This window comes from Nymphalis io, chromosome 4, assembly GCF_905147045.1.
Source record: "Nymphalis io chromosome 4, ilAglIoxx1.1, whole genome shotgun sequence".
Taxonomy (NCBI): Eukaryota; Metazoa; Arthropoda; class Insecta; order Lepidoptera; family Nymphalidae; genus Nymphalis; species Nymphalis io.
Genome location: NC_065891.1, coordinates 1,729,149 through 1,743,890, shown reverse-complemented (window position 1 = coordinate 1,743,890; position 14,742 = coordinate 1,729,149).

Below are 14,742 nucleotides of genomic sequence, written 5' to 3'. Positions count from 1 at the left end.
ATTTATATTAATGCCACGTCCGTTCCAATCGAGCGTCTTAAAGACGTCCTCCAATGCATTGGTAAAGAGTTTCGGTGATATTACATCTCCCTGTCTTACCCCGCGATGCAATTGGATTGGTCTTGTGCTCTGATCTTGTACTTGGACGGTCATGGTTGCGGCTTCGTACAAACACTTCACCACCTGGACATACCGACAGTCAATTAGGCATCTCTGCATGGATTCCAGAACAGCCCAGGTCTCGATGGTATCGAAGGCTTTTTCGTAGTCCACAAACGCTAGGCATAGAGGCTGATTATATTCCTCGGTCTTCTGTATTATTTGCCTTAGTGTGTGTATGTGGTCTACGGTACTGAAGCCTTTTCGAAACCCAGCCTGTTCCACGGGTTGGAAGTCATCGAATTTTCGGGCAAGACGATTCGTGATTACTCTCGAAAACAATTTGTAAACATGGCTTAAAAGTGAAATGGGGCGGTAGTTTTTCAGAGACGTAAGGACGGGACTAGGTAAATAAAGTAGATGTTTAAGGTTTGAAGATAAATTTATTACTGCTCCTCAATACCATGTGTCAGCTGCTTATATACTACACTACATGCCCTACCAAACAAAAAAAAATGTTGGATACATTAACATTTTTTTTAATCAAAATACAATATGAAAAAGTAAAATAAAATTGAATATAATAATAATTAAACAAAATAAAACAAATATGTAAACAAAGGTATAATAATGCAGTGCTGAAATTTAATATCAAATATCATAATAGGTACAGTCATAATCACAAGTCTTAATAAACAATATGTTTAATGATCATTCAACATAAAGTCTTGTCCTATTTTTATGAACAGTTTTTTCTTTACCATTGACTAAAATTACAACATTCGGTGATAAATCTTTAACAACTGTATATGGACCTAAATATAATGGATCAAGTTTGCTAATATTTTCATTTTTAACCAATACTAAGTCTCCTTGTTTATACTCCACTGGGTTTATACTTCTATCATATTTTATTTTTCTTAAAGTTTTACAATTTATGAGGTTTGTTTTAGCATCATTTTGTGACTTTTGTAACCGGTATTTTAGTTCTATTGCATAATCATCAAAATTGTAAATTGGATCTATTGTCGACCTAAGATTACTTGGTAAGTTACATTGTTTGCCAAACACTAATTCGTATGGAGTAAATTTTGTACTCGAGTGTACAGAAGTGTTATACGAAAAACACCAGTAAGGAATCCATGAACTCCATTCCTGACTATGACTGTTAACTTGCATTCTTAAATAAAATGTTAAATGTTTATGACTATTTTCAAGTGATCCTAAGGTCTGATGGTGGAAGGCTGTAGACTGTAATTGACTTATATTTAAAATTTTACAAACCTCTTCCATTGTAGAATTTATAAATTCAGTTCCTCTATCGGTCACGATCTGCCGAGGGATGCCATATCTAAGTATAAAATTATTTACTAGAGTTGTAGCTACTGTGCGCGCATCCTTACCTGCTATCGGATATGCCTCGACATATTTGGTGAGGTCGCATTGGAGCGTTAAAATGTAATTATAATTATTATCTCTTGTCAATGGACCTACCAAATCTAAATAAATCTTATCAAAAGCTGAATTTCCACAGTCCGTTATGGTCATAGGTTCTTTTATGGTATTTAAATATTTATAACGTTGACATTTACTACATTTTTTTACAAAAAGCTTAACATCATGCTCTAATCCTGGCCAAAAATATTTTTTACGAATGTTATTTAACATACGTCTTATTCCTGCGTGTCCGCTAGTGGGCAGGATATGATAATCGTTTAATATAACTCTTTTCGTATCGTCGTCTATAATTTTTGTAACTCCTTTAATTACGCATAAACGGGGTCCGGACCACTTACGCATTTTATTAATAACCTGAGCTAGCTCTTTAATTATTTGAAAATTATTCTCATCTTTTATTACATATAACGTATTTATTTTTAAATCGATACAAAATGATTCCATTTCCCTCACAGAGACAGCTCGTGTACACTGGGATTGGGTAAACAGTTTCACAAAAATTGTACGATTTGACGACGAGTATGCATAATCACCACGCTCTAATGATACGCATTTTTTAAACTTTCTCCATTCTTCTTCATTCACAAATACCAACTCCGTGTAATACTTCGGTAGTTTTAACATCTCTACAACTCTTGGGTGATCAGTCCAATCGTCAGTAGAAATATTAGAAACCGAAGTAGAATTACAAGGTTTTTCATCAAGCTTCTTCTTTTGTGCCCTTGTAAGTACTGACAAAATATGATCATTCATCGCCTTTAATTCTTCACTACTAATTTCTATGCGTGACAATGCATCTGCAGCTACATTATCACACCCTTTTACATAAGTAACCTTAAAATCATACTCTTCAAGTATTAGCCGAAATTTTAACAATCTACTGGAAGGATCTGTCATATTGTATAAAAATATTAAGGGTCTATGATCTGTTTCTATAATGAACTTTCGTCCATAGAGATACGGTCTAAAATATTTAACAGACCAAACAATCGCTAAAAGCTCTTTCTCAATCGTTGGATACCTACGTTCAGCTTTATTTAAACTACGACTGGCGTAAGCTATTGGTCTACGATCAGCATTACATAAAATCGAACCTATTGCATACCCTGAGGCGTCTGTCTGTAGTATAAATGTGTTATTATAATCGAAAATAGGATATTGTAATATTGGAGGGCTCATTAACATTTCTTTTAAAGTACTAAATGATTTTTGACAGTTTTTATCCCAATTAAATATTACATTTTTACGACATAAATCATTTAATGGAATACAGATTTGGGCGAAATTCGGAATAAACTTTCGATAATAGTTCGCAAAGGCTACAAATCGTTTGAGCTCGTCTACGTTTTTAGGAACCGGATAATTAATTAACGCCTTAATTTTTTCTGGATCTGGTTTAATGCCGTCCGCTGATACCACGTGTCCGAGGTATAAAATTTCTTTTCGAAGAAAATCGCACTTATCAGGATTTAATTTTAAATTAACTTTTCTAAGCCTTGTTAAAATATCTAACAAATTTTTATTATGACTATCTAAATTTCTTCCGAAACAAATTAAATTATCCAAATATACAAAACATTTATCGTAATTAAGTCCCGACATTGCTACTGTCATTAAGCGTGAAAATGAACCAGGACTGGTTTTCAAACCCATAGGCATACGGGTCATTTGATACTGGCCAGACGGTGTTGTGAATGCGGTATATTTCCTACTGTCAGCATTTAGCTTCGTTTGATAATAAGCTTGTGTTAAATCTAATTGAGAAAAATAAATAGCTCCTGAAAGTGAGTCTAATATATCACTTATATTCGGAAGGGGAAATTTGTCATGCATTATACAATCATTTAATTTCCGAAAATCTATCACTAAACGCCAGCTTTTATTATTATCTTCTGATTTTTTAGGTACTAATAGTACTGGGCTAGACCATTCGCTGTTAGCGGGTTCGATAATATCATTGGCCAACATTTTTTGAACTTGTTTTTCTATTTCATCACGTTGAGAAAACGGTAATCTATATTGTTTAGTATAGACCGGATTCGTATTAGCTTTTAGTTGTATATTTTGTTCGTAAAGATTACACGTACCTAACTTGTCTCCTGGCAAGAAAAATACGTCAGCATATTTCGCACAAATACTTTGTATACTAATGCTTTCTTCTTTGTTCAAATGATTCAATTTAATTAATGATAATAATTTCCGAACTCTTTTTCCGTCCAAATTTTCTTTGTTAAATGAACAAATATTATAATTCGATAATAAATCAATTTCAGGCCTAAAATAACTAAGATTAATTTCTGTTTCGCGAGTATTTAAAATTTGAATAAATATTTTTCCCTCTTTCGGTTGACAGATACTTCCAGCGATAAATACACCTTCACACAATTCTCTGGGAAATATAACACACGATTCATTCAAATAAGAATCAACTTGAAAAAACTTTTCACACCTCGGAGGTACCTTTATAAATGTATTTTTACCTAATTTTCCTAAACCTAAGGAGAGCGTAATTGGTTTGTCGAAGCTATTTAAAGTAAATGTATTATTTTCGTAATTTACTACACAATTATAATTAGTTAAAAATTCTTGTCCGATTAAACCATCTTGAATACAAGGCAAATTCTTTAAGACATAAAACTTATGTTTGAATTCTATTCCACATAAGGTAAACGGTATGTAAACATAGCCCTCGGTGTACGAGGTGCCACCAATACCATTTACGGCTACGCGTTTTGGATGTATTGGAATATTCCTATCTCTTATTACATCGTATTTAATCACTGACATCGAGGCGCCCGTGTCAACTAGCATTCTATATTTGGTACCTAATATTGTAAACTCTACGAAATTATTATATGTATTGCATGCTAGAATAAAGTTAGGATCGAAAAAACTCTAAGTTTTGGTTATTTTCCGAAGTAGTAACCTGTATATCGTTTTGGGATTGATTCATAAGATACCCATGCTGTTTTCTACCGTTATTATTTCTACCTCGCGATACTGCACGTTCAAAATTATGTCCGCGTCCTCGAGAATTACTTGTGGATCCTCTATTGTTTCCTCGGTGGTATAAACTAGATGTTTGATTCGGCATCGGCCTAAATGAACTATTTGGCGTGTAATGTTGGCGTGCGTTGTTTAATACTCGACCTCTACTATGCCCCCTATAAGATGGTTGGTACTTACCTCGATGTTGAGTCGTGAAAATCGTTTCAGCTGATGTAAAAGAGCCTTGACGCGACAGTTCCTCGTCTTTGGCTGCTCTTATAACATCTTTCAGCTCTGAGTAGTTGCGGGCCGCTAAAATAGTGCTTAATCGACTGTTCCTCAAACCTTCGGTGAATCGCTGTATTGCTAATTTTTCGTTTACGGGTCTCAATATTTTAAACGCGTTATCGTCACCGTTAGCTTGGGAAATAGTCAATTCAACAAATAAATCCTCAAGTTTCTTACCAAATTCCTCAATACTCTGCGAACCTTGTCTAGATTTTAACATTTCTATTTGTAGTGCCGTGGCTGACTGCTTAGTCAACAGATTATTTTTCATGTCGGCAATAAGTTCTGTGGAAGATTCATAGTTAGATAATAAACGTAATTTGGCATTTTTAGTTAAACGAGTTTTAAGGACAAAAGAAATAAGTAACTGTTCATGTTCTTTCCTAATGGTTTGGCTATAGAATTCGATACAATCTATTAATTTTTTAGTAACTTCTTCATCTCCTGTCATAATAGGTAGAAGAGAAGTAGCAGTTTTCATGTCAAAGTCAGTCATGGTGCTAAAATCTTGGTCACTAACTAAACAAGTTGTTTGAATTTTTTGATAAAACGATTCAATTTCTTCGCAAGCAACTAATAAGTAATTTATCTCTTCCTTTTTTATATACCCTTTAGATGCATTAAAGTTTAACTCGTCACGATATTTTATATATTCGTCATATAAACTTTTTGCCTCTAAATATTTCTGTTCTAACAATTTTTTAGTTCTTTTCCCTTTACTTAGTTTAATTAAATTTATTTTTATATTTTCAATTTGATGTTTTATATCTAATATATGATCCATTTAAATCTTAAGAAACGGCTTAAAAATATACACTTAAAAATAATGATAAAATATGAATATATCTATTGTCTATAATACCATAACACCTTTGCTGATGACACTATTTCACTTCTCCTTTTATATATTTTTCACACTTTTACACTCCTATTTTTTTTATAAACATCTATTGATGCGTCTCCAGGCTAAACGACACGTTCCTGATTTATTTCTCCAGTCTCTGGTCCCCGCCTCGAACGTCTGAAAGCGCTCCTGGCCATCTCCTGACGCATCCAGTTTATGTGGCAGCGTTTATATAATTTATATATGGCAAACTTTGCCCCCAAAATTAAAAGTAAAAGAAAAATACCCAAAATTATATTTGTCACTTTCTGATTTTGGTGTATTAGTTCCACGTCGGCCGAATTCACGCCTCCTGCGGCATTTTGTGCAATCACAATTTGTTCTTTACTTTGTTCTTTGCCCATTTTGTATTATGACGGTACTAACGTTCGAACAATTAAATACACGAATGTCCAATATTACACAGAGCGACATTATATTGTTATACTGCACTTCGTTAGAACCCGAAACCGAACCTTAAATGGCAGGGTCGCCATGTAAGGACGGGACTAGGTAAATAAAGTAGATGTTTAAGGTTTGAAGATAAATTTATTACTGCTCCTCAATACCATGTGTCAGCTGCTTATATACTACACTACAAGAGCTTTATCGCCCTTCTTGAAAAACAGCACCACCACACTTCTGCTCCATGTCTTCGGTGTTATACCATTGTGGAGGACGGAATTAAAGATGTTAGCCAGCTCTCTCAGAACTGGTGTGCCTCCTGCTTTGAGAAGCTCTGAGGTAATTCCGTCATCTCCTGGAGCCTTGTTGTTTCCAAGTTGCCCAAGAGCAATCCTAATCTCGCCCAAATCGATGTCGGGAAGATCGTCCGATAGATGGCGTGTTAGTCTGGCTCGTGGGTCATCCGCACTGTGGGACTTTTATTATATGTTTTATTACACTCTATTATTGATAGTTAAATAAGAAACTACCACAAATGGTAATTGGACTAAGGTGACCACTTAACATTAGGTTACCATCTGTAATTTAGTTATTGCCGTTGTAAAGCTAATCTCCGCTTCATACAATTTAACGTATAAAATTACGAAATAACTAAAATTATATCAACATTTTGAGATTGAAAACATTAAGTTTTTAATATAAATTATTTAGTTCGAATTTCTCGTGTCGTGTCGACAAATACTTGAACTGTACATACCAAAGTATTACTTCAAACGTATAACGTGACCAAGAACAATATTTATATTATATATTCGCATTCGATTCGCTCTGTTACTCGTGTGTTTCACGATCCCTAAATGTAGGGTACTAATGATGAAAGGACCAAAATCTTAGTGTAGGTTACAGTAAATACTTCGTTATAAGATATAGAATTATTAAGAACCATAGTGAAGTATCTCCGAGTACGTTTTGTACATTTGCTTCTTATATTCGTTCGAAAACGTTGCTTGTTGTATATGATTTTAATGCATTATTTCTCTAATTCGTTTCGTCTTATTCTATTGTACATAATTCCTTATAGCAGCTCTACGTTAAGTTTATATTTTAGTAAGTAAAATCAAAATTTAAGATATAAGCAAGCAGCGTTTCTGGTTTTTTTTTTTTCAATGTGGCAACTTTTGTTTTAATTAATTTTCTCTTAGAATATTCATTTTCGTTTCGCACGTACGCCTGTACGTATGTTATTTTTCTCAGGAAATCTTTGCCACATATAAAGGTGTCGCTACACGTGGCGTTGCGTGTTTGTGTTGCGATATCGCTTTTTTTGACCAAATATTTGAATTATATATGAATTGATGTCCGATGCAAATATTTGTGCAAACTAAGCAAATATAAAAGATCCTCTACACGTTGCGTGTAACGCAAACGAACACGCCTCGTGCAGTGTAGCGCCGCCACGAAATGTACATAACTCACGTGTTTGTTATTGTAAAATAAACTGTGGATTTAACGAAACGAATCAAACAAAACTGTACAGTTATATTACTTATGTAGCGTTAAAGAAATGCCCTTGATATTTTGGATTGAATTTACGATCTCGACTCAACTTATTTAAGATTATGAAAAACGTATTTTTTTTTTTATTATTTAATACCCTTGGCAAATATTTTTAACACGTATTTTTACGATATATTTACAAAGCAACCTTTATTTACACTTTAATCTTGGCAGCTCGCTTGAAATTATTTACTTTTATTTTTCTATATTGTTCGACATTTTTCTGTATTTGCTTACTTAATCTATACGTTATTCTTTTTATCGATTTTTATAATCAATTTATTTTGTAAAAGAATCTTTTCTTTTTTTTTTAATTAGGAAAACAATTAAATTGATGAAATAAATTGATAATTGAAATCGTTGATATAAGAGGACTTTACACGACCGATAAATATTTATATTTATATATCAACCATTGAGATAAGCAAGGTTTAAAAATCATTTTAATAAAGTTAAGTTAACAAATGAAATTAAATCGAGTGTTAATTCTGAAATTGGGGTAATTTGACTCTGTTGGGCAAAGTTCTCTTTTCCTAAGGGGTTTTGGAAGTTAACACTGCGGGTTGTTGGTATACACGTTTAGTACTTTATCGCAGAACACAGAATTCTAAACACATGACAGTAGCTAAAGTGCACGATAGCTAAGTAAATTTGACGTCTATAGGCGTCTACCGTCTTTGAAAGTTGTAAGCAAGTGATAAGTGCTTGCTTAGTTCCGAAATTGCTGTCTTCGGTTACCCACGTGTACCCATTGGATTTATTTCACTGAAAGATCATATATTAAAATTATTCTTATAATATATATCGCAGTTATTTTTAAAACTTTTAAGTGATATTTTGTTTATTTATAAAATTAAATGATTAATTATTATAGCAATAATTATAAAAACAGATTATAAATTAATAAAGCAACCGTTACACGTGACACATCTATCTTGATTATTTCTTTCGACTTGATTCAAAACATTTGCAATCGTCTCGCTTCGTGTAAAGTCGTCTTAACAACATGAAAGCCGGTTTTATTATTCAAAGTACAAAAGGCGACTTTCGTCATCAACGGCCTGCCGATATATACATTAGTTTACGTGGCAATGATTTGATCTCTCTTTTAGTCAAATATTTTTAGGGTCCTCCCGTCTACGCACTCGAGCGCTCCTAACTCAAACATCGATATAAATCTTCATAGATGAAGCTATATTAAAAAAAAACAGCAGTTGGTAATGAAAATTGTATCAATACTCGAGGTCTTTGTATAAATCGCTCGACTGGTCGCGCGACCGATCGGGCAACATCGCATCGTCTATGAAGGGTTAAAAGTGCATTAAATAGCGTTTAGTTTCAAGACAATGCGGTAGGAAAATATTACCTTAGTTAATTATAAGAGATTTTTGTATTTATTTCATAGATTTATATTAGGTAATTTGTAAAGTGATTAGCTGTAAGCGTTTTATTTTTTAAATATGGCGATGGTCGTTCAGAAACGAAGGTGAACTTGTCGAACGCTTAGTACTTAAGGTGAACATAACTTTTGTTGCTTCTGTGGCTTATTCTTTGTCTTCAGAGTCAATCTTGGTGAGGTGAGTGCACGCCGGCCCGAAATGTTTCCGCGCCCTGTTCTAACATGTTGCAACAATATACATTAAACTAATTCTTTAAATAACGCAAGACAATCATGACGTTGATTCTATCGTTTGATAATATTCTAAACTAAAGACGGGTGGCGATAGTGTCGTCTTATAATTTTTATGTAAAAAAAAAATGCCGCCTTGATCTAGTAGCTCGCTTATAAGGCTAGAAATCTCGAGGTTTTGGGTTCAATTCCCGTGAAGATCAATACACAGTTATCGTGGGTTTTTTTTGAGTTTCGAAATTGGCAATGTTTTACACTCAAGTTATAGGAGAATACTTCTGTGTTTGCACACAGCGGAACGTGACCGCGGCGGGCCGGCCCGGTACGAGTAGAGCGAAAGAGATCTGTATCGTTGTGATTATACAATATAATATTAATATAATGTACTCAAATGAGATTAACTCGACTCTTTTGCTATTAATTAACTTGGAGTTCTGATCGAGACTTTCACTGGTTGATGTCTAGATGTTATCGTGTAAATAGAATTTTTATTTTTAGTGCATTTCTTTCAGTTTTAGCCCTAAGTGATTTTTTGCTTCTAAAAGTATTTCATATCGACAATCTGCCATATCAATATGAAAATAAAAATATAGTCGGTGGCGTTGAAGAAAATCATTTGCGTCGAATTCATTGTTTTTATATTTCTCCGTTATATTCTTCAATTTCATTTGTTGTCAGCAAATGATTGCCTACAAAGCTAGCCGGCGCGTGTACAGTATTTTAAAGATAAATTACGTTAAAGATTTGTATGAAAATTTAATTATATTGTCTTCTTAAAGCTACGTGTTTATCATTTTCATATTACCCACAATAAATATATACATATATATTATTATAAAATATAAAAAGGCAAAATTATTTTATTGAACAGATACCCCAAGTTGTAACAATGTTTATATAAAAAAGAATTGCCTTAATCTTCCTAATTTTTCTATTTAATTATCTACAGCTAAATATCAGCCATTACAATAGTTCTCATTATTAATACGATAATTCTAAAACACCATATGAGTTAAAAAAAAAACATTTTCATAGTTAGTAGTCGTTTAAAAATTGTCTAAAACAAGAAAATTACATCGAACAAAAATTTGTATTCAATTTGCCCGTAAGTTAAAAGTTACCAATTTTTCAGAATCATCATTTTGGCATGTTTTATTACACTAAAACGAGGCAGTTGTAGAAGTAAGTTGCAGCGTATCATTTAAAAAAAAATATTTTTATGAATCGCGTAATTATATCGATTGATTGTATTACGCTATCGTGTCGAAGATTAAAAATAAAATCAAATCGATCATATTTGCATATTTGCCATATTTTGTTATTGATCATAGATTAATTCTAGGTAACAACTATAATTTTGCACTTTTCTTTTATGTACTCTGTTCAATTTTTTCCCTAAGTGCCATGACAAGGTGTTCATTAATGGTGTTTGTTGTTTATTTACTTATAAATTAGCTCAAAGGTCGGTATGCCCGAGGAATGCAGGAACAATAAAAACTTGTCGCAATTATATACACAATACGTTGAGAGATAATTTGAAAACTGAATAAAATTATTGTGCTATAAAAACACATTAGAACTGGCAGGTGTCGATCCTGTTACCTCGCGCTCGACCATCTTAGCTACGCCCCCGACTAAAACTTGTGGCAATTATATAGATAATTATCTACCATCCTCGGCTTCGCGCGGGTCTAAATAAAACCTTTATATCGTAATACATAATATAACTATTGACTTACACGTATACCAGAGGAGTAGAGCTCCCAGTCGTCATGACTTTTTCCGACATATTCAACAATTATCGTCGTGTATCAACCAATTTCACAAAATCCGAATGAATTATTCACCAAAACCTTCCTCAAAACTGTCCATTGGTGAAAACTATATGGAAATCAGTTCGGTAGTTGAGTTAATCGCGTTGAGATGGACAGACGCGTCTGGGGGACTTTGTATTATAATATGGAGCGATGACGTTGGGTAAGAGTCTTAAGACTGATAAAGATGTAAGTTCCAAGGTTCTGGGTTCGAACCCCGTCTTATGCAGACTAAACGTTATTAGATTTTTCTGTTAAGAAATTCTCATTAGAGTACATAAAGCCGTTAGTCCTGAACTCAATCAGATTGCCGTCTCATCGGACTACGAGAGTGAGAGAGTGAAGTTACTAAAGCAATTAATAAGGAACTCATAGTAAGTATCATAGTTTATATGTAGTTTCAAACATGTCATATAGTATTATATATTTATATGTTGTATAGTTTTTAAGCTTTTTCGCCAAAATGAATTTGAATCAGGTGCTTTCCAAGCGAACACTTCCAAAAACTGAAACAAATACACAATACTATAACATTTTGTACATGGGTAGGCGTGCGCGAGAGAATATTAGCTATATTATTTACTGGTGGAAGGGCTATGTGCAAGCTCGTCTGGTACCACCCACTCATCAGATATTCTACGGCAAAACAGCAGTACTTGGTACTGTTGTGTTCCGGTTTGAAGGGTGAGTGAGCCAGTGTACAGGCACAAGGGACATTAAATCTTAGTTCCCAAGGTTGGTGGCGCATTGGCGATATATACCTATAGTTCGCTATAAAAAATATATTTTAATCTGTGCTCTTTGTTTCGTTTGCAGTTGAATCACAGAATTTGGAGTTGAAAAACAGGATTGGCGGTCCACTGGATTCAACGGGAAAATGCCACTAGCTTTCTTGCCACTCCACGTTGTGTATGACAACGTGGAGTGGCAAGAAAGCTAGTGGCTATTTAATTTTAATTTATATATACGTAGTATGTTAGTTGTATGTAAATAATTCTTGTGTTAATACGATATTTATATATATATTAAAGAATCGGGCCTTCATCCAATCTTTCCGCGTAGCTTGAACTTATATTGGCCTTCAAAATTATAGATAGGAACAAGAATAGGCAACATTGAGCTTAACTTATCCCTAGTAGGCTAAATCCATACGTCGTCTCTATGAGGGGAGAATCTATGTGTTTAATAGAAGGAAATGGGAATAAATAAACAACGACGCACATGACAATACAGAATATTTATTATATAGATGAGAACAATAAAGGGAAAAAAACTATTTTTAGCAGAATTTCCCGTCCACACAAGTTTTTTTTTTCTTTTGTCTTTTATGCTCCTCTCTTTTTAAAGCTGAGGTTAGAGGGCCCCCTGAACTCCGGGGAGCTGCACTGCACCACAGTGTACCAGGTCCCTTGGCCCTACAATTGCTTCGCCACTCTATATATTTATATGTATCAAGCGCCATTATTGACAATCAAAGTATCTGCCCTTAATTTTAAATGTAGGTATAAAATGTTTACATTGGAAACATAATAACGTCACAATCGCAGGCAAAACAAAAAAAATACATAACAATTAGATAATCTATTGATTACATATATCTTAATGAGACGATTACGATAAGAGATATATTTGCCGTCGGTACCATTATTACACGTTATTATGTACATTATAGCTGCAACTGAGAGTGGTAAGTTGTGTTACTAAACATATTTATATTATATATATACCATAGGCAGTGTCGACCTCGAACGGGGAAATAAAAACTTTGCGATCGTCAAACGTTAACGGTTAAATCTTAAATTGAAATAATGTTATAAATATGTCAAATCATTAAAAAGTATTAGGTCCTTACATATGAAATTGGCGTTTTGTACCGGAGGAATATTAATGTCAATTTTTTTTTTGTAAAATATATTTTATTAATCAAAGTATGCACCGTTGCTATCTATGCACTTTTGTCATCTCATAGGTAGTTCATTGATCCCTTTACTAAAAAAACCATGGCGAGAATCAATAAACTCTTTGAAGGCGGTTTGGACTGTCGCATCGGAGTTAAATTTTTTTCCTTGTAAGAAGTTGTCCAAATCCGGAAAAAATGGTAATCTGTTGGAGCAAGGTCCGGGGAGTACGGTGAATGTCGTTCCAATTGTAGCTCATTTAACTTAGTGGTTGTTTGTTGCGCAGTGGTCTTGCGTTGTCGTGAAGCAGCAGTGGTCTAGAGCGATTGACCAATCTCGGTTGTTTAGCAACTAGTTCTTCCTTCATGGTTTGCAGTTGCTAACAATAGATATCTGCCGTAATCGTTTGGCCAGATTTTAGAAAGCTGTAGTAAATGACACCGGCGCTAGTCCACCAAACACTCACAAGTAACTTTTTCTGAGTCAATTTTCGGTTGGGGCAGGATTTGGCTGGGTCTCTAGGGTTCAGCCATTGCGACAAGCGCATCCGACTATCGTACAGTATCCACTTTTCATCACAAGTAATGATTCGATTTAAAATCCCTTCATTATTGTATCGGTTGAGCAAAGTTACACAGCAGTCGACGCGTGTTTGCAAGTTCGATTCACTCAATTCATGAGATACCCATCGTTCAAGGTTTTTTTACTTTCCCGATTTGCTTCAAGTGGATTAATACAGTTTTATCACTTACCCCGAAGCCTGCAGCTATCTCTGAAGTGCTTTGTGATAGATCCGCTGCCACAATAGCTTTTAATTCTTCATTTTCCACTTTGGTCTCCGGCCTTCTACGGGATTGGTTCTGAAGGTCGAAATTTCCAGAACGAAAACTTTGAAACCAAAAACATACCGTGCTTTCTTTTGCGGCACCAGCGCCGTACACATCATTAATCCTTCGAGCCGTTTCTGCAGCAGTGGTGCCACGGTAGAACTCGTACTCGTAAATATACTGATAATTCATGTTTTCCATTGTGCGGTAATAAGCGACGCCAAAGAAAAAAATAATGAGGAAAAAACAAATGAATGACTGTTTTTAAAACTCAAATGTACCAGCTAAATGAATTTATAAATTTGAATTTGGAATTCTTAGTAGGGGTAAGGTGGTCTACGTCGGATAACTCTGTGATAATTAACACGTAACATATAGTGTAGTAGTAGTAACAAAAAAACATACATAAGTGACATTAATACAAATTAAAATGCCAACGTCTTATATCTTTGACTAACATTGTTGTACAACATGTTTGTACCCGCGATAGAAGGTCCCATTCCATTCATATATTGGTCACCGATATGTGTCAGTTATTTTTTGCGTAGTCTTACCACGTAACAGAAATAAGGCAATTAAGAAAAATAATAAAGCGACTTAAAAGCCAGTTTTAGCAAAAGAACTGATAAAAGGTGTTTAAATTTCTTGTACAAGGCATTTCTCTCGCAATTATGCGAATGTTTTTACTTGAAAGTTCCGCGAAACGAGCTAGAAGTAATCACCATGACATGTTTTATCGTTTAAACTGTTATTCGACACATAAAAACCAAATTAGTTTATCTACCAAAAACAAAAAAACTTTATTAAGTAAAATTATTTGGGTGCGATTGGTGGAGTGCATTTCAACAGTATGTATCGTTTTATATGTCATGTTTGAGTGAATGGTTTCGGACGC